This window comes from Canis aureus, chromosome 7 (genome assembly GCF_053574225.1).
Source record: "Canis aureus isolate CA01 chromosome 7, VMU_Caureus_v.1.0, whole genome shotgun sequence".
Lineage (NCBI taxonomy): Eukaryota > Metazoa > Chordata > Mammalia > Carnivora > Canidae > Canis > Canis aureus.
In genome coordinates this window covers 62,358,553-62,376,798 of record NC_135617.1, presented here as the reverse complement: position 1 = coordinate 62,376,798, position 18,246 = coordinate 62,358,553, and the positions used below count along the sequence as shown (strand labels likewise).

Here is an 18,246-nt window from a genome sequence, read left to right as displayed (position 1 = left end):
GCGGCGCGGAGGGAGGACGCCCGGGAGCTGCGCGGCGCCGGGCGGCGCGGAGGGGCAGCCCCAGCGGGCGGCGGCGGGCCCGGGCTGCGACCCGAGCGAGCCCCATGCCCCGCGCGGGCTGACGGGCCGGAGCCCGCACGGAGCGGCCGGGCCGGACAGGTAGGTGGCGGGCCGAGCCCGGGGACGCGGGTGGGGGCTGGGCCGGCGACCAGACCAACTCCCTGGCTCGCGCACTCTCTCGCCCGCTCACTGGCTCACTTTGTGTTTGCAAACTGCCCGCCGGAGACGCGCTGGGCGCCGGGAGGAGCCGGGCCCAGGCCGGCGCACTTTGTTCCAGCCGGGGCCGGCTGCGGCGCCCTGACCCCGCGCCGCCACCACACCCCGCCCCCGGCCTGGGCCCCCGCGGCCCGGAGCCGCCTTGGGAACAGGTGGGGGCTGCGGCCGGGCGGCGGGAGGTGGGGGCAGCCGGAGGTCGGCGCGGCGGGGTGGGGGGGCCTGGAAAGGCCACTGAGGCCCGCCCTTCCCCCAGGATCTGGCCCCGCCCCCTCCCGGCCTGGCCGCGGGGCGTGGGGTGTAAGGGGGCGCGACCCCCCCACCCCCCGGCCCCCCGCCGGAGTCGAACAAAGAGTAGTTCCCGGCCCCGACTTTCCTGAGCTGGGGAGGGAAGTGGTGGCGCGAGCTCCCCCAACCCAACCCGGGTCTGTCCAGGATTCCCCGAGACGCGCCCCGGAGGCAGATGGGGGTGGGGGGTGGGCCGCGATCGCACCCGCCAAGTAGCCTCGGGTGAGAAGGAGACTCGTTTTGCTGGGCTCGCACCTTGGAGGTGCCGGGGCCAGGCAACCCCTTTCCCCCCATCGCTTCGCTCGGCCAGCTCCGAGATGGAGCGGAAAACTTCTTGGGGACTTGGGAGCGTCTGGAAACGGCCCCTGTGATTTTGTGCGCCTGTGCTGGAGGGCGGGGGACCGACCCGGCGATACCTTTCTCCACCGCATTTAGGGAGAGCCACCCCTGCCCCCACCCGTCTCACCGCGTTGGGGCTGGAAAGGGAGGGCGGCCGCAGGGTTCCGACGCCACCCCCCCAGGGAAGAGGGTTCCCGAGTGACCAAGCAGGACCCCCCGCCCCCCAGACTGACGACCCCAGTGTCTCCTCCGGACTGCCCGTCACGGACACCTCTGTGACCCGCGGTCACCCCGGCGGTGCTCCGGCCTGGCGCTCCCGGTCAACGCCAAACTAACTTGGGGCTGAGCCCAGGCAAAGCCTGTGGCGCCAGGAAGCGGGGCGCTCCGAGCGACCCGGGTCCCGGCCTCCCCGGCAAAGGACCATGCGATTTCGCGGGACGCGGATTCTGAGACAGAGGCCCTAAGGGCTGCGGATTCCTTCCTACAACTGGGGCGATCTCGTGAACACGTCCGCGTCCCTCCCGGACCCTCTAGGCTAGGGGAAGATGATATGGGAATACGGACACCCAGAGCCTATAGAGCGCCCAGCTCATCCCTTTGCACTCCGGCTTCTCTTGCCAACCCCCGCCTGGCGGATTTCCTCGCTCACTCGGCGTCTGGAGATCACCGCGTGTCTCGCACCCCAGCACCGGGTCTTCCTACGGATTGGCCTGGCCGCGGAGCCTGGAGCAAGGGCTCAGGTGGGAGGATGAAAGAGCAAACCCGAGTCTGAAGCTGTCATCCCTGCAGTTCCTGAGAACACCCAGGAGCATTTTGGCCCATGCGGGTTTTTTCCTTGAACTTCAGCATCTTCATCCCTCGTTTTAAAGCACTGCCTGGATTGTCCCAGGGCGAACTGTGCTGGGTCTGGGATTGCAGGGCCCGGGAGTGAAGCATGAGATGTGGCGGGGGGTTGGAGCCGGAGACCGACAGGGTGCCGCCATCTCCCACGCAGAGGGAAGGAGCGGCGGGAGCGTCTACACGGCCTGTAGCCGCGGAAGGGTCTGACCACAGCCCCATCGGAGAAGGCAGTGGGTAACCAGACTGGAACACGGAGAGTCTGAACCCAGAAACTCACTTTCAGCAGAGATCCCGAACTGGAAGCGTCCCCGGGGCTGGGCATTTCAAGCCCCTGACTCCTGGTGAGCCAGCGGGTAGTCTCAGGGGCCGGAAGGGCAGGGATGACAGCATCTCAGATGCCCTGAGAGACACTCGCTTCAGACAGTCCCTGCCCCAGATGATCTCCACGAACCCCATGCAACCGGGAAGAAAACTGCTCTGGGGATGGGAAGTCTGCAGGCTTGTTTTGTTTTGTTTTCAACTTGAGAAACTTTGTCTTGCCTGGGTTCTAGGGTGCCCTGACACCTGGCAGGCTGGAGGGAGGGCCCGAGACTGTTGTAGGCACCTGGACGACTTGCTTTCTCTGACTACTTTAGATTTGAGCCTCTCAAAAGCAAGGGGTATGACTGGGTGGGAGGTTGGGGTGCACTCCTTATCTGGTGTTGCTCCCACTCTTTTCAGCCGGGCAAGGTAGCATGGGGGAGGAAGTGGTGTTGTGGGGGCCCAATCCCCCCAAACATACCGAGGACCCCCAGGAAGTTGGGAATCTCTTCTCCCAGACCCTCCAGCCACTACTTTACTCTGGTCCCAGCCTCAGCACTGAGTTAGGGGAGAGACCATGGGAAGCTTCTCTCTTGGCACTAAGCCGTTGAGTCTCTGGGTGGGGTTTTCTCTCCTTCTCCCAGTCCTGGGCAGGTTTCCCAGGAGTTACAGAGTTGGGGAACCCCTGAGCCCTGGGGAGAGAAAGGCTTGACACCAATGCTGGGGAATGCCAGGGGTAAGGCAGGTTGGGCCCAGCCTGACACAGAACCTGCCTTTGTCCCTTTCTATGCAGGTACTCTGCTCACACCTAGACACTGATACCCCCCCCTCAACCCCTTTCCTCTGCTGTGGGCCAGAAACTTCCTTTCTGGCTGCTAGCAGGTAGGTCCCTTCTCGCCAGGAATGTGCATATCCTGCTGGGCCCCTACTCCAAACACACCTCTTCCTTAGGGGGAAGAAAGCAGGGGGGATGTGCTGGGAGGGGGGGTGGGGGGCTTCCTTTGATGTAGTAATTCCCCCAAGTGTTTGCTGAGCCCCTGGTCTGTCTGGGCAGGTCCCAGGCTGGGCACTAGAGAGCGTGAACAAGAAGGCTGGGTCTGCTCTCTGATGCTTCTTTTGCTGGGGTAGGAAGGACAGACAGGGAGGCTATTGCGTCAAGGAGAAGAGAATGAGAGCAGGGTGTCTGTTTCAGAGGAGAGGTGTGAGGCGCAAAGGGAAGGGAGGGTCATCTCCAGAGGACTCCCCTGCCACACCTGGCATGGCTGCACCCTTCTTCCCCCACATCCTAACCGATCACTGTGCTCCACCCCCCGTCCCCCCCCCACCTTGGTGGTTTGCCTATCTTTCCAGCTGAAATGCAAGCCCCTCCGCATCTGTCCCTGGCACAATGACTTGACTTTCCTAATAACCCAAACTGTGCAAAATAATAATTTCTTCTACCCGGGGAGAGCCACACAGTGTCCTTTCACAGTCTTACAGCTCTCCCAGCTTCTCCAGACCAAGGCCAGGTGGGTGCTACTTTTGACAGGATTCCATTGGCTGAAATGGTTTCCTTGGACTTGGTTCCAGAACTCCAGAACCCAAGGCAGGGAACACCAGCCTGGCCAGAACATGGGTCACAGTGGAAGAGACTTTGGAACCTGACCACCGGCAGTGATGGGACTCTAGGGAACTTATTAAGCTCTTGGAACCTCAGTTTTCCCATGTTGTAAAGTGGGTCAATAATGCTCACTTTAGAGAGTCCGTTTGGGAGTTGAGTGGGAGCTTGTATGTGAAGTCCCTAGCACGGAGCCTGGCACATACTAGTGCTGACCAAGAAGTGGTTTGTATTATTCGACTTCCAGCGTTACCAGCACTCACGTTGGACTGAATACTGGAAATGTTTGTGTTTTAACCTCCATTTCACGGGCTTGGAAAAGGAAGCCTAAAGAGAAGAAGCAACTTGGCTGGGGTTACCAGCTAGTGAGTGGAACAGCTGAGACTAAAATGCAGGGCAACCAGTAGGGCCTGAGCCTCGCTGTGGGGAAGGGAGAGAGGAGGGGATGAGAGGGCCTGTCAACCCAACCCCCCTCCACCACACCCTCCTTTACAAACTCAGGCCTGGGCTGCCCCTTTGCTGTCCACTGAGAAGGCTCTGTTTTCTCCTCCTGCCTTCCCATTAAGGGGGGGGGGGGGGGTCTAGGTTCAGAACCTGGCATTTCCCACCTGCATACGACCCTAGAACGATCCAGACGTATGTTACCCCACCATCACCACTTGTGATGGTGCTTGTGAAGACAAAAATGCGAGGAATAATTCACCTCTCTCCAAAAAGGGAGACTTCTGGGGTTTGGAACGCTAGCCTATACAGTCTTATGGAAGACAAGTTTGGCCACCAGTCTTAGATCAATTGGAGACCTACCTGTGGATGGATCACTTCAAAGAAGAAGAAAAAAAAACTTCAGCCTAAAGTTCCTGGCTTTTTCAGCATTGCCTTCCTGGATTGGCCATGGGAACACACACCTTCTTCACCTGCTGCCAGCCCCACCCTGCTGGCATCACAGCAGGAGCCCTGTTACTCCAAGCCTTGTGGCTGCCCATGCAGGGGTTTGGTGAAATGGCACTCAGTGGGCCCCTCATAGAGACTGTGGGCCCCTCATAGAGACTCAGAGCACACCTGCCTGAGCTAGACATCGAGAACTCCCAGCACAAGAAGTGCACATCTGGACAGGGCCACAGGATGTTGAGCTGTGGGAGTCAAAGTGCCCTGTGCCTTGAGGGGGCCTGGTCCTGATGGATGTCCTTCCTTCCCTTGATTCCTATCCCAGGACTACTCCTTTCCGGGTCTTTGCCAGGCTGTCCCTCTAGTGCAACCCTGCACCTTCTCCCCACCCTGGCCAGAGCCATGCCACCTGTGCCCAGAATACCAGTAGCTCTGCTGACCTCACGGTTCCCAATCCTCTGCCCAACTGGACCCTCCAGAGCTGGGACCTGAGGGCCATCAGGCTTATTGGTAGTCCTGGACCAAGGTAAATGGCATTTTCTCTCCCACTCCAAGCTGATTCTGATGGAACCTGACCTGGGCTGCCCTGCAAATGGGGTAGGGGTGAGGAGGACGAGCTGGTGGGCTTTCCTCAGAGTGGAGTGTGTACACAATACTAACCCTTGGCATTTGTTCAAGGTAGTCAGGGTCAGCAGGTGGAAGTTACCTCGAATTCTCACCAGTAGCAAAGGAGAGACAGATGGTGGCGACTTAAGGGCAGGGTAACTCAGGGAATGGAGACCAGGAGGAGGACTGTGGAGCACTTAATGGGTGCAGTGGCAAGCATGAGGGTTGAGGGGAAGAGGTTTAATAAGAGATGACTCCATTGCAACTTGGAAAATTAGGAGTGGAGCAAGTGCCCTAGGGCTGATCTTTCAGATAGGGTCTGGGGACTGGTCCTGATGCTCCCCAGGGGCAAGAGGATGCCTCTGCTGACCTGGGAGAGCCTTCATGAGGCCTGTGCTGTGTGAAGGAAAAGTGGAAGTTGGGGGAACGAAGGGACTCCCATTCTTGTTTCTTCCAACCGATGAGCTCCCTCAGATTGGGCTCCGCAGCCTGGAGCCCACACTTCCAGGAGACCCAGGCTGAAAGAAATTGGTCCAAAAAAGGGTATCGGTGTACTTCTTCCTTTCCTTCAGGGCTTCCCCAGGCAGATGCACATTGGCACCCTGCAAAGAAGGGTGTGCATAGCTGGGGAGAATCTGAAAGAGACACTGAATGGCAGGATTTGTAGGAGACCCAGGGAGTGGCTGCAGCTGTAAGCATTGAAGGAGCAAAGCTCTGAGTGTGGAGAAGCTCCCTATCTTCTCAAGGCTCCTGCATCGCTGGATCATTGGAGCAGGAGGCGCTTGTGAAGGTTGGATCTTGCTAAGGATGCAGAGTTGGTCCACTTGGGAGAACCCCTCCTTTAGGAAGCCTCCGGGATTTCCCCTGGAGAGCCAGTGCTACTGGTCTCCCCATCCAGCTCCGCGCCCTTGCTCTGGGTTGCTTGCCCCGCCAGCATTTCCCTGAGCCTCTGCAAGTGCATCAGTGCAAGTTGCTGGAAGTTCCTTAATCTCTGAGCTCAGGCGTGCTACACCTGACCAGAGCACCGAGAAAGAGCCTGGGGCACGAGACCCCCTCCACTCCAGTGCCTGGGGAGTCGAGGGAATTTTGGAAGAGGGGGCTGCCGGTGTTTGAGGTGGGGGGGTGTGTGCCTTCTCCCTGCGAACTGCACTCCTCTCTTTGGGGGATGACTTAGCAGATCTGGGTGGTAAACAAGGTCTGGATTCCAGGAGAGGGTCACTGGATAGCACACTGCTACCAACTTCCTAATGCTGGGGAGACCTTAGGCATGCCCACTTCTCTCTCGGCAAAGGTGTTCCTAACTGCAGGTTGACTTGGGAACCCCTGCAGCCTCTTCTGCTGGGCTTCCTGGCCCAGGCCGGACTGCGGGTCGGGCATGGGGGGGCCGGGGACACTGCCAGGTCCCAGCGCACTCCCCTTGTTCATGGCGGTGGGCCCGGCCTTCGCCTCGCCCTCCCGAAAGGGGCGCTGTGGAGTGTGGGGCAGGCGACTCCGCACGCACAGGCTGGGCTCCTCCTTCCCAATTAGGCAGCGGAGCCTGATTAAAAGGGGGTGCTGCCCCCCCCCTTGCTCGATCTCCATCAACGAGATTTCCCTTCATCAGAATCTCACATCCTCCAGAAATTAATTTGATGCCTCTTGTTATCAATTAATTGAATCTCATTGGGAGAGAGAGCTCAGTGAGGCGGGCTGCAGCTTGGCCCTTGTGTGCCTCCGTGCTGCCCTCCCCCTCACATCAGGATGGCGTCACCCCCTCCCCATTTCTCTGTTTCTGCTTTGCCTTTCATTCTACCTATTTTCTAAAACAAAACCACCCTCATGAATGCTTTTGCCTTTTGCCAGGTTTGGCTTGGATGGGTACCCTCCCTGGGCACCTCCTGGGATTCACCCTTTCTGAGCTGGGGTGGGGGGGGGTGGGGGCAATAGGGAGTTGTTCTCCCCTGGGCCCTGTTCCATCCTTCCTTAAACCAACAGAACCTCACCCTTGGGGGATTTGGCCCTGACCCTGACGCTGTGTACTCCAGGGGCTGCTGGTGAGAAACTTGGAGAGGACCCCGGGGAGAGCTAGGGACAGACTCCAAAGAGCCTCTTCCACAAGATACACACACCCTAGTTGGAGGAGGGGACCTTGGAGGGCCAGGCTAGAGGCCTGCCTGTCACACCTCAGGATTTTGTTCTGGTGAAAGTTTCATATTTTTTAGAAGAGGCCTTTAGGAGCTGTTGCCCCAGCCAGGGGCTGATCTGCTCAATGAAGGGGCAGAGGGCACAGATGTGTGGTACCGAAGGCAGATGCTTAATGGGAATGGGAAGAGCTGTTAGAGTTCCAGTTCCTGGCTGCCTGAGAGCTAAGTTGGGCCTCTGCAGGAATAAGAAGGTAAATGGAAGATGAAGGAGGAAAGTTCTAGAAGTTGTCCCAATCTGGGAGGGGGTTGTGGCAGGTACAAAGTACAATAAGTGGTCACCAGACCCTGACTGAGGATCTCTGCCTTGCCATTTCACATGCCTTCCCTGTTCTGATCCTCACAACAGCCCGGAGAGATTCTCCAGGCGACGATATAGACATATCTCAACTCTCAGTTGATGGGTGAGGGGCCCAGGCCTGGAGAGGTAGTGCAATGGCCCTGAGGCCACACAGTTAACTGGAACCTGCTTCTCTGGAATGCTGGCCATAAGGGCTGAGCCACTAACTGACCAACTTCACCCCTTAGGAGTCTTGTTGACTCACACAAAACTTATTACAAGGGTACATTTCACACAAATACCCCCCTTTGGCTTCTTGTGAAAAACTAAAACCCTGTCAACACTCAGCCTGCATTTGGTAAGGGCAGGCTGGGATTGATGCCCTGTACTTCTCACCTGGCCTCCTAGGTGACCAGCCTGGCCCCTGAGGGCATTGTGGTTAGTAATTCTGTCTTGGAGATTTTACTTATCCTCAATATTCTTCAAGGAAGAGCTAGGAGAAGGGGAGGTGGTCTGAGAGACTCTGCAAGGTCTTAACTAGAGCCAGAGAAGACCTCTAAGGACACCCTGACCCCAGCTGAATTCTGTTCAGAACTGACGGTGGTGTTTTTCCTGTTTTTGACCATGGAAGGAATTATAGGGCCTTGTGTCGCCAGGAGTCTGTTCCAAGCTGAAACCAGGTCATCCCTGCCCAGGTGAGCCCGACTATGAAAGTCATCATCACTTGTCCCCCAAACTTACTTTTTGTGAGGGGGAGTGGGGAGACTTTCTTCCAAGAATGGAACCTCAGGTGGCGACAAGAGAATTGGATATAAGTCACCTTTCTGGAACTCATTTTGTAACAGGGAAATTGGGGCGGAGGGGAGGATGCTGAATCTTGTGTATCTGGATGTGGATGTATTTCGGATGCCCCTTGAGTTGGTACCCAAAATGCCTGTAAATACTACACCTAAATATCATCAGGGGAGACAGAGAGGGCCCAGGGCAGGTCAGGAGCAGGTTGGGCGTGAAGCAGTTAGGCCCCCAGGAAGGGCCAGACCAAGTGATGTGTCCCAGGCTGACTGGAGCCCCTCCTTTGCTCACGGGAGCCCCCTGGTGCCAAGGGCACTACCGGAACCAAGCTCCAGATGGCCACTCAGGCCTCGGATGAGTTGCCCCCACCCCAAACCAGCAGGCCCCCCCACGAAAGACGTCACTATTTAATTAGCCATCTCTGATTAACCAAACTTGGCATTCGGCTTCTCTTGCCCTCATCTTTCCCAGCTCCGAATCAATGGCTTTGATATGCTAATTAGGGAGTAATTTAATTTCAAAAGGCCGCAATTAACAAGGGTGTTGTGGACATGCTGTAGTTAAGCGGAGTAATCTAATTTGCATTAGTAACAAGCAGGGACTAATTAGAAGCTTAATTAGACACTTAGATGGCTCTTATGTTTACTTTCTTAATGAGATGGAGTGGGATCTTTGGTTCTCCTCTTTTCTTTCTTTTCTTTCTTTCTTTCTTTCTTTCTTTCTTTCTTTCTTTTTCTTTCTTTCCTTCTTTCCTTCTTTCTTTCTTTTTTTATTGATTCTTCCTCTTGGTGTGGTTCTAGGATGGGGTGCTAGGGCCTGGTGGGAGCATTATAGGGCCAGAGCCAGTGGAAAGTAAACTGTGGCTGGGGGCAGTGGTGAGGAAAGGTTCAGACTCCAGGGAGAGCTGAAGGCAGAGGCTCAACCGCTTCCCAGAGTGACCACCCTTTAGGCCTCTGAGGTGGGATTCAGGAGAAGAGCACTGATTTGGGAATGGGAAGAGCTGTTAGAGTTCCAGTTCAGCTCAGCCTCCTTGCAGCCAGGTGACTTTGTCAGGTCAGTAAGCATCTTCAAAGTGTGGCTCCTTCATCTGTCAAACGAATGCCAGGTTGTGTGCAGAAGAGGGGACAGGGTATGGGAAGGGACTTTCAAGGACTCTATGAGTGGAATGGTTGTTATTAAAATAAAATATAGTCACAAATTGTGTGCCCAGGCTTCACTTCCTTGTGACTCCGCTTAGAAGTCACCTCCTACTGGAAGAGCCTTCCCAGAGTATCCCCATTCCCTCTAGGCACCCATAGCCAGCACCTCACCCCTACAGTGTCAATTTCATGTAACATTTGGAAAGTTGGGCGATATATAGAGATCAGAGGTTCTCAATCCTGGCTACAATTGAAGCTTAAGGTATTTATTTATTTGAGAGAGAAAGAAATAGCATAGGCAGGGGGAGGGGCAGAGGGGGAAGGAGAAGTAGAATCCCTACTGAGCAGGGAGCCTGATGTGGGGCTCAATCCCAGGACCTCGAGAACATGACCTGAACCGAAGGCAGATGCTTAACCAACTGAGCCACCCAGGCGCCCTCTGCAATTGAAGTTTAGAATGCTTGGAAAATATTTTTAAACGATCCATGTCCGGCCCCACTCCCCAGAATCGCAATTTATTTGATGCAGGGTGGAGCCTAGGTATTGGGTATTTTTCTTAATGCTGTGTTTGCCTGGGTGTGTCTCTTTTTCTTCCACCAACTTGTAAGCCCCACAAAAGCAAAGGCTGTGTTTTATTCCCTCCATATGCCCAGACCCCAGTACCTACTGTGTTCAGTATTAGTTACAGGCAGAGGACCACCAGCCAGCTGTGTACCCTGTAAACTCACCCAGATTTGACAGGATCTGTAAGTGTTGTTTTTTGAATGCCTTATGCAGGATCTGAGAATCTTCTGGAAACAGACCTGAGGAGGAGGGAGGGAAAATGCTAAAAAGGTGAGGGGTATGTGAGTCCTCCAAGAGATGTGTGCATTGCCAGAGGGAGGATAAAGTTGGTACAAATTTAATGGATATCAATTAGGGAATAAATATATTGACAGCCTTAAAAATACATAGTTCCACCTAAACACGTTTCCTAAGCTAGTAGTTAGAAACATCGAATGTTCCGTTAGCAAAAGGGTGTTTATTGCAGAGTCATAGTAAAAAAATAGGTAATAGTCTGGATGTCCAACTCTAGGGGATTGGCTCAATAAATTCTGGAACATGCAGCCCATTGGAGCAACAATGTGACCACTAAAAACTGTTGCTTAAAATATTTGCTGTCATGTGGAAATGGTTATGATAGTAAGTGGTGAGTGGAAAAATAGGAAAATTCAAACCATGTACAGATTATGACCCCAATTTCACTTTTTAAATGTTTATATGCCAAAGAGAGTGAAAATGAACTGACTGGAAGGGGTGGATCCCAAAAGGCTAGCTCTCTGGGTGGCACAATTATGGGTACCAGTTTTTTCTTTATACTTTTTTTCTCTTCAAAATTTTCTACCAAGGTGTCTAATGCTTTTAAGATTAAAAACTAAAGTTATTTGAAATTCAGGAGAGAACGTGAAGCAGCACGGATGGTGGCTCATCTCCCAAGTCAGAGGCTTCTTGCCTTCCGTTAGAGAGGCAGGCCCTCACCCTGACTCTTGCACGACGTTCCTCGAGCTCTGAAGTTTTGTGCTGAGAGGTCTTGAATGGTCTCTGACATTGGGGCATGTGGCTGCTGGTGTGTCATTTAGGGAGAATCTTGGGCAGGAATCAGAGTACAGAGGGAAGCCTGGGGTGCCCCAAAGTATGGGGATAACAGGGGCTTGGAGAGGGATTAAGCTTTATCTGGAACTCAAGAGAGCCCCATCTTCTTAGGGAAAGACACTCTTGGCCTAATCAGAAAGCCCGGTGATGACGTGACTCACATCACCTTGCTCTGGTTTGGAGACCCATTTTGGAGCCATAGAGACATATTCTAAGCCATGGGCCCTATTCTCACTTTACTCAAATGCTGAACACGGGCTGTAATAAGGGGATAGGATCATAAACCATAGCCCACTCAGAATTGAGTTGCAGCAGGACTTTCTGGGCCCCCATACTTACTTAACTACCCTTTTCTGAATGCCTTCTTCATGGAGTGGATTTTATTTGATATCACAGCAACCCTGAAAGGAAGGTTTATTGGCATTAGCCTCATATGACAAATAAGGAAACCGAGGCTCACACGGATGACCTCACTGCTCTTATTACAAAGATAATGAGAGACCAGAAAATGGTCAGCAGGTAGATGGCAAATGAGTGGCTATCTACAGAAGGCCAAGGTCAAAAGTGGCTACTGCCCAAGCCCTCACCTCTTCTGGCAGCCTGAGCAGGTGCGCCTTCAGGGTCTGAGCTGAATGAGGGAGGGGGGGTCCCCCAGGCCTTTGGATGACAGATTGGGAAACATTCTTCAGTTACGTGCAATGTCAGAGCTTATTGCTCTGAAGAGCCCTCTGCTTTATGTCCCTGACACAAGATTTGATAGCAAGATAACAAGAAAGATAGGAAATAGGAAATATAAGGTGTCCTCATGCTCTGTTCTACGTGGTACCCACGTCTTTTCATGTAATCTAGCAATGTGTCCATTTCAAAGACTTTTGGCTCTGGAAGAGTCTGAAACTGGCAGCCTCTATTGAAATAAGGGGCTTTTGCCTGTGCCGTTTCCCCTGCAATTCAGTGTACACTTCACCTGGCCAACACCTACTCACCTTTCATTTGTGAGCATAAATGCCATTTCCTCAAAAAGAAGACTTTTCCTGCACTCCCCCCGCCACCCGCCTGGTTTAAGTAAGATTTCGCTGTTTATTCCCTGTACTCACACTTGATAGAAACCTACTTTATTGTGAGCTTATCTCTTTTTGTGTCCTTACTTATCATCTGCCTCCCCTCACAGGAACCATGAGCTCCAGCAGAGCAGGGCCTGTGCCTTGTTCTGCCCTGTTCTGCTCAGGTCTGCAGACACGGAGCCTGCCACACTGTAGGTGCCTAAATATCTGTGCAACCCGTGAATGAAGGGTCCTTGCTGGTGCTGTACGCTCTTGGCCATCCACTGGAGGAGAGAGAATGACTTCGTTCATAGCCAAAACTCCACTAGTGGCTAAATTTTCAAAAAGACCAATGCCAGATTTCCCTAGTAAAAAGAGGTTGGGGAGAATAGGACCCCCATTATTACAAGTTGCCCTCAAAGCATCTAGGACACTACTGCACAGGCTTCTTTAAGATTTATAAACCTGCAGAGGGCAGGGACCAAATTCCAGCGTCCTGCAAGAAAGTCCCTGAGGACCTTTTTTCTTTTTTCTTTTAATATTTTATTTATTTATGAGAGACACTTAGAGGCTGAGACATAGGCAGAGGGAGAAGCAGGCTTTCTGTGGGAAGTGTGATACGGGATTTGATCCTGGAACTTGGGATCACGCCCTGAGCCAAAGGCAGATGTTTAACCACTGAGCCACCCAGGTGCCCACCCCCCCCCACCCCTGCTTTAAAGTAAGCTCTGTGACCATTGTAGGACTTGAACTCACCACCTGGAGATCAAGAGTTGCATGTTCTACTAAGGAAGCCAGCCAGGCGCACCTCCCCATCAGTGTTGTCTTAATCAGGCACTAAATCCACGTTGAATGAATACATGACCTTGGAGATAGATCATTTCATTTTGGCCACAGGCAGCTCATAAACTAAACTCAGTGGTCGGGACACCTGGGTGGCTCAGTGGTTGAGCGTCTGCCTTTGGCTCAGGGCATGATCCTGGAGTCCTGGGATCGAGTCCCATGTCGGGCTCCCTGTGTGGAGCCTGCTTCTCCTCTCTCTGCCTGTGTCTCTGCCTTTCTCTCTGTGTCTCTCATGAATAAATAAATAAAATCTTTAAAAAAAAATAAAGTCAGTGGTCATCACGCGGGAGACCTGTGGTCTTGGATGAGCAGCATCAGCATCACTTGGGAGCTTTTTAGAAGTGAAGATGCTCAGGCCCACTCCAGACCTACTGAGTCAGAAACCCTGGGCCTGGGGCCCAGCAATCTGTGTTCTAGCGAGCCCTCCGAGGGCATTGTGATGCACTCAAGTTTGAGGTCCCCTGGCTTGAGATTCGGGTCCATTTTGTTCTCCCTTCCTACTACCCCATGATGTATTTTAAGAAGCCTCCTGTGTCTTTTATTGAGGCCAGCTTCCTCATCTTTCTCGGAAGTCTATACTCTGTAGATAGCTGGCTACTTCTAGTCTGCTTTCCCCCATTATACGGAGGAGAAACGCGGGTAATGAACGTGGCCCAAGTCACCCACAAGTTGATGGTAGACCTGGGGCTAGGTGCCGGGTTTCCCAACTTTCAGTCTCAGGCTTCCAGCTCTCGCCGTGGCTAGATTGTGGGTTTGCGGAGGGCTGGCAACAGTGACTACTCGTTGCACCTCAAAGCACTACAGTCGCTGCGGGTCGGGGTTACCTGTGGCCACGCCCCCGCCAGCCCTGCGGGCGCTGGAGCCCGGGTGCGCCCGCTGCCCGCTGCCCGCTGCCCAGCTGCGCGCGTGCACGTGTGCGCCGGGGCGGCCCCGCCCCTTCCCCCCTCCCTCCCTCGCGGGTAAACTCCGGGCATCCATCAGTCTGTTAATTGCACTAATTAGAGATCGCGGAGGTGTTAATTGGAAAACCCTGGTATTGTGCCTGTTTGGGGAAGAAAACGTCAATAAAAATTAATTGATGAGTTGGCAGGGCGGGCGGCGCGGGTTCACGGCGAGGCGCAGGGTGTCGTGGCAAATGTTACGGCTCAGATTAAGCGATTGTTAATTAAAAAGCTACGGTAATTAATACTCCCTACGCCATATGTGCCCGCGGAAAAGGCACAAAGGTTTCTCCGCGTGTGGGGCTCCCCGGCCCTCTTCCAGTCTCACCCCAAAAGCATCCTGGTCCTGGGGTTCTCCTTTTAGCCCCAAAATGGGTAGAGCTCGTCACTTCCGGCCTGGGGGCGGGGTGGGGGGCACAAAGCGGACCGGGGAAGTTACCAGGAGGCGTCCCCTGTTGCATGCCCGCCAGGGTTCTTCGAAGGGCCAGGAGCCTCAGGGGAAGTGGGAGCCCCCAGCGGCCCGCAGCCTCCCCCGGAGCGGAAGAGGAGACTGCGGCTTTGACCCAGCTTCCTTCCTTTCTTCCGCAGGCGTCTGCGGGAGCTTCGGGGCCTGGCCCAAGGCTCTGAGATGCCCTGGTTCCCCGAGGGGTTCCTGAGAGGTGGGAGACTGGGACCTGCCCAAAGGGGGGACTAGAGCCCCAGAGAGAAATTCTAGACCACCTAAAATAATGTGGCCTTAGTCACTTTCCCCTGACCCCAAGGGGGCAGAAGAGGGGTCAGGGGAGGTGGGGGTGGGGTGGGGGATGAAGGCCTCAATCTTCGTGAATCCTAGAAAGACCTAGTTGCCCCCTCCTTACGCACTGTATGAAGGAAGAAAGACCAATGTGGTGACAAGGGCAAGGGGCAGTGACTTGCCTAAGGTTACACAGCTGGCCCTTGACACCAAATGATTTCCTTCCTGCAAGGGTCTTCTCCTCTCTCGCAGGTGTCAGCTGCTGTTGGCTGAGGGAATGAGTGATGAGGGGGAGAGGGAGTGTGGACAGAGGGGAAGGGCAGGAGTGGAGGGAGGAGGGGGCTTTTGGAGGGGACTCCCCCCCACCCCAGTACCAGAGGAGGCAGCTCAGGTCCACATTAGGCGGAGCCCTTTGGGCAAGGGACCACAGCCGCAAGCCAGATGGGTCTTCAGTGGCTCCCACCTGCCACTAGAACACTGTGGCTTTGTGTGCATGTGCTGGGGTAGGGAATTTTACCCATGGAGCTTTCCAAGGCCAAAAAGGCCTTCAGGACCACCTCTCTGTAGAGATGGGGAAACTGAGGCCCAAAGGAGGAAGGCAGAGGATTCACAGCTGGTTGTGGCTGAGCCCAGGCTCCTGCCTTCTCCTAGCCAGGGTCCAGGTTCTCAGGGCCCTGCTGTCAAGGTCTACCAGCACCCTGCCCCAGGCCCGGTTGCCTCTAGAGCCTGCTCACCCACAGTGCAGGGAACACCCTAGTGCTATTGCAACACCCAGTGGAGAGCCGGGCAGGAGGCATGAGGCTGCTGGTGTACTCCTCCTCAGAGAGCAGGTGTCCAGCACAGAGAAGGTAGAGGGTGTGGAGATGCCTGGGAACACGTGCAGGTTTGGGTGTGCATTGGTGGGTGGGTGGGAGCAAGGAAGGAGGTGAAAACCCAGGGAGAGGGCAGAGCGTGCCACATGGGAATTAATGCCATTCATACACCCTGCGGAAATGACTTTTCAAATGCATATAATCTCAAGCATGCAAATGAGAGGCTTGCTTCACCCTGTTTAATATGAATGATCGGCCCTTGAATAGCTATTATTACACGCCACATTGCAGCAATTATGTTGTTCACTGGGTGTCGCTCTGTAACCCCCCCCCATAAAAAGACAGAAAAGAAAGGGACACCTCTGTTTGCAGCCTCCTTCCTTTCTTCTCCCTTTTTCCAAACTTGCTGTCTGATCCACAACTTTATGGTGTGTGTGTGTGTGTGTGTGTGTGTGTGTGTGTTGGAAGGGGGGCACTCTAAATTACCCCAGGGAAGTAACTGCTGGATTTTCTTTCCTTTCTCCTGTACACACACACACACACACACACACACACACCCCTGAGGCTCTGGTCTTTGTCCCCTGGGGCCCAGGAGTTCTCAGATCTCAGAGAAGCTAGATTTGGAATCAAGGCTGGCAGCTGCTCTCCACCCCCAGCAGGGCCAGGGTTGGGGGAGAGGAAGCAGGGTGGGCCCCTGCTGTCTCCCCATCCCCCTTATGTGTAGCTGGGGCCCAGGCCTGAGTGGGGGAAGGTGCTCTGCAGGTCGGTGGCAGGGATCAGGGTGGGTGGCTCAGAGAAGGGGGCTGGGGCCCTGTGCTCGGGCGGTGGAGGCCGGTGCCCACCCCATCCATCATTTGACAGCCACTGGCCCTCAGGCTGACATGGCCATTAAGGCCTAGGCCCAAGTGCTCAATCTCTTCCGAACCATCGCCCCCAACCTCACCCTCACCCTGGCCCACCTCTTCTCAGAACTCAGGAGTGGGAGAGGCAGCTGGGGGTAGGCAGTGGTAGGGAAAGCCCTTGGAAACACACAAGAATGCATAAACATGGGACACCCTAGCAGCATAGGGTCACCAAAAAGGCTACACAGATCAATCTATTAGGATGAAGACAAAGTCACAGAAGAAGAGGGGCCACAGGACCGGTGATGTGGCCCATGTGGCTGGTGGGCCCCCCACAGACCCTTAAATCTCTCCGTCCCCCTCACACACTCCCATACCCTTACACTTCTCCCAACCTTGCTTCCAGTAGAGACAAAAACAGCAAGTGGCCTGGCAGAGTAAGGGAAGAGTCCTTCTGGAGTGAAGGGAGAGGATTTCTGGGCAGGAGGGAGATGCTCTTGGGAGCCGCCACCTTGGGGAAGGAATGAGGAAGATAACCAGTCTCTCCAAGCAGCTCTCTGATCTGTGCAGCCACGACCTGTTGGAAGACCATGTTGTGTGATCCTGGGTCTGCTTAGGCCAAAAGAGGATCAAAGGAAAGAAAGAACACTGGCTGGGTTCTGTAGGCCCCTCAATCTCCATGTTAAATGGGCCAAGTCTTGGGCCTCTCAGGGCCTCAGAGTCTTCACCTTTACAAACAGGGCAGGCAGAGAGAGAAGGGGTAGACTGGAGCTTACATGCTGCAAGGTGGTTTACGTGTGCTGTTCAATTTACTCTGCTCAGGACTCCAAGAGGCTGAAATGAATTACTTCTACAGACAAGGAAACTAAACTTTAGGAAGTGTTTGGGGGGGGGGAGGTGTTAATTTATTTTTAAATTTTAAAACAGATTTTATTTATTTGACACAGAGATTGAGAGAAAGAACACAAGCAGGGGGAGGAGCAGAGGGAGAGGGAGAAGCAGACTCCCTGCTGAGCAGGGAGCCCCATGTGGGGCTCGATCCCAAGACTCTAGGATCATGACCTGAGCTGAAAGTGGAGACTTAACCAAGTGAGCCACCTAGGTGCCCCTGGGTTTTTTTGTTTTTGTTTTTGTTTTTGTTTTTAGTTTATTTATGTAAGTAATCTCTGCACCCAATATGGGGCTCATACTCACTACCCTGAGATCAAAAGTCACATGCGCTTCTGACTGAGCCAGCCAGGCGCCCTGAGGTTTAGGGAGTTTAAGACGCCTGTCAAAGATCAGTGGTGGGTACCAACCAGGTCCCTTGTGACTGCAATTCATGTTCCTCTCAAGGGGCTGTGGCTTCAGGGATAGGTTGGTACTGAGGGCACTCCAGATTTTGAGAGCAGCCCTGTATACTAAAGTACCCCATGTGCTTACAGGCCCCCACCCCCTACCCCCAGCACATGTTAGAACCTCCTTGAGTGGTAGAAGGAAGCTCAGGCCTCCTCTTTCTCCTGGCTGCCTTTGACCGTTCCAAACATACCCTCTCTTTCTGGGAATGTTTCCACCACTCCTTGAGAAGCAGCTGGGGGAGGGAGGGAGGGAGGGCACAGGATTCAGGCCTTGACTCTTTGCCCTGAACTCTCTGGACTCTCACTTTTTCCATCTGTAAAATCAGGATGATAATAGCTCTCTCATTCCTTGTGAGAAGGAATCATAGTGCTTACAGAAACAGTAAATATTATGGAGTATCTCCTTTTGGCCAGGTACTGGGCTGAGGGGCTTTAGAATGGAAGGTCAGAGGAGCGGGACCGCTGGCTGCCTTCACTGCACAGCTCCAGGCCCAGCTGAGTGGCTCCCAGTAGGTGCTGGGCAAAGGGCAACCACATTTGTGGAACA

General features: G+C 54.2%; 1 protein-coding gene across 10 annotated transcripts in view; it reads left to right on the top strand.

The window, feature by feature from the left end:
* Positions 1-18: 18 nt before the first annotated feature.
* Positions 19-18,246, top strand: part of FOXP4 (forkhead box P4) — a 53,435-nt gene continuing 35,207 nt past the window's right edge. For 8 of the 10 annotated variants that reach the window (XM_077904079.1, XM_077904078.1, XM_077904077.1 and 5 more), the window contains exon 1: positions 19-159. The gene's annotated coding sequence lies outside the window, so the exon portion shown is untranslated. Of the gene's footprint in view, positions 160-8,267; positions 8,284-18,083; positions 18,209-18,246 lie in introns of those variants that run through there. The other 2 variants (XM_077904071.1, XM_077904070.1) reach the window with 2 other exon arrangements.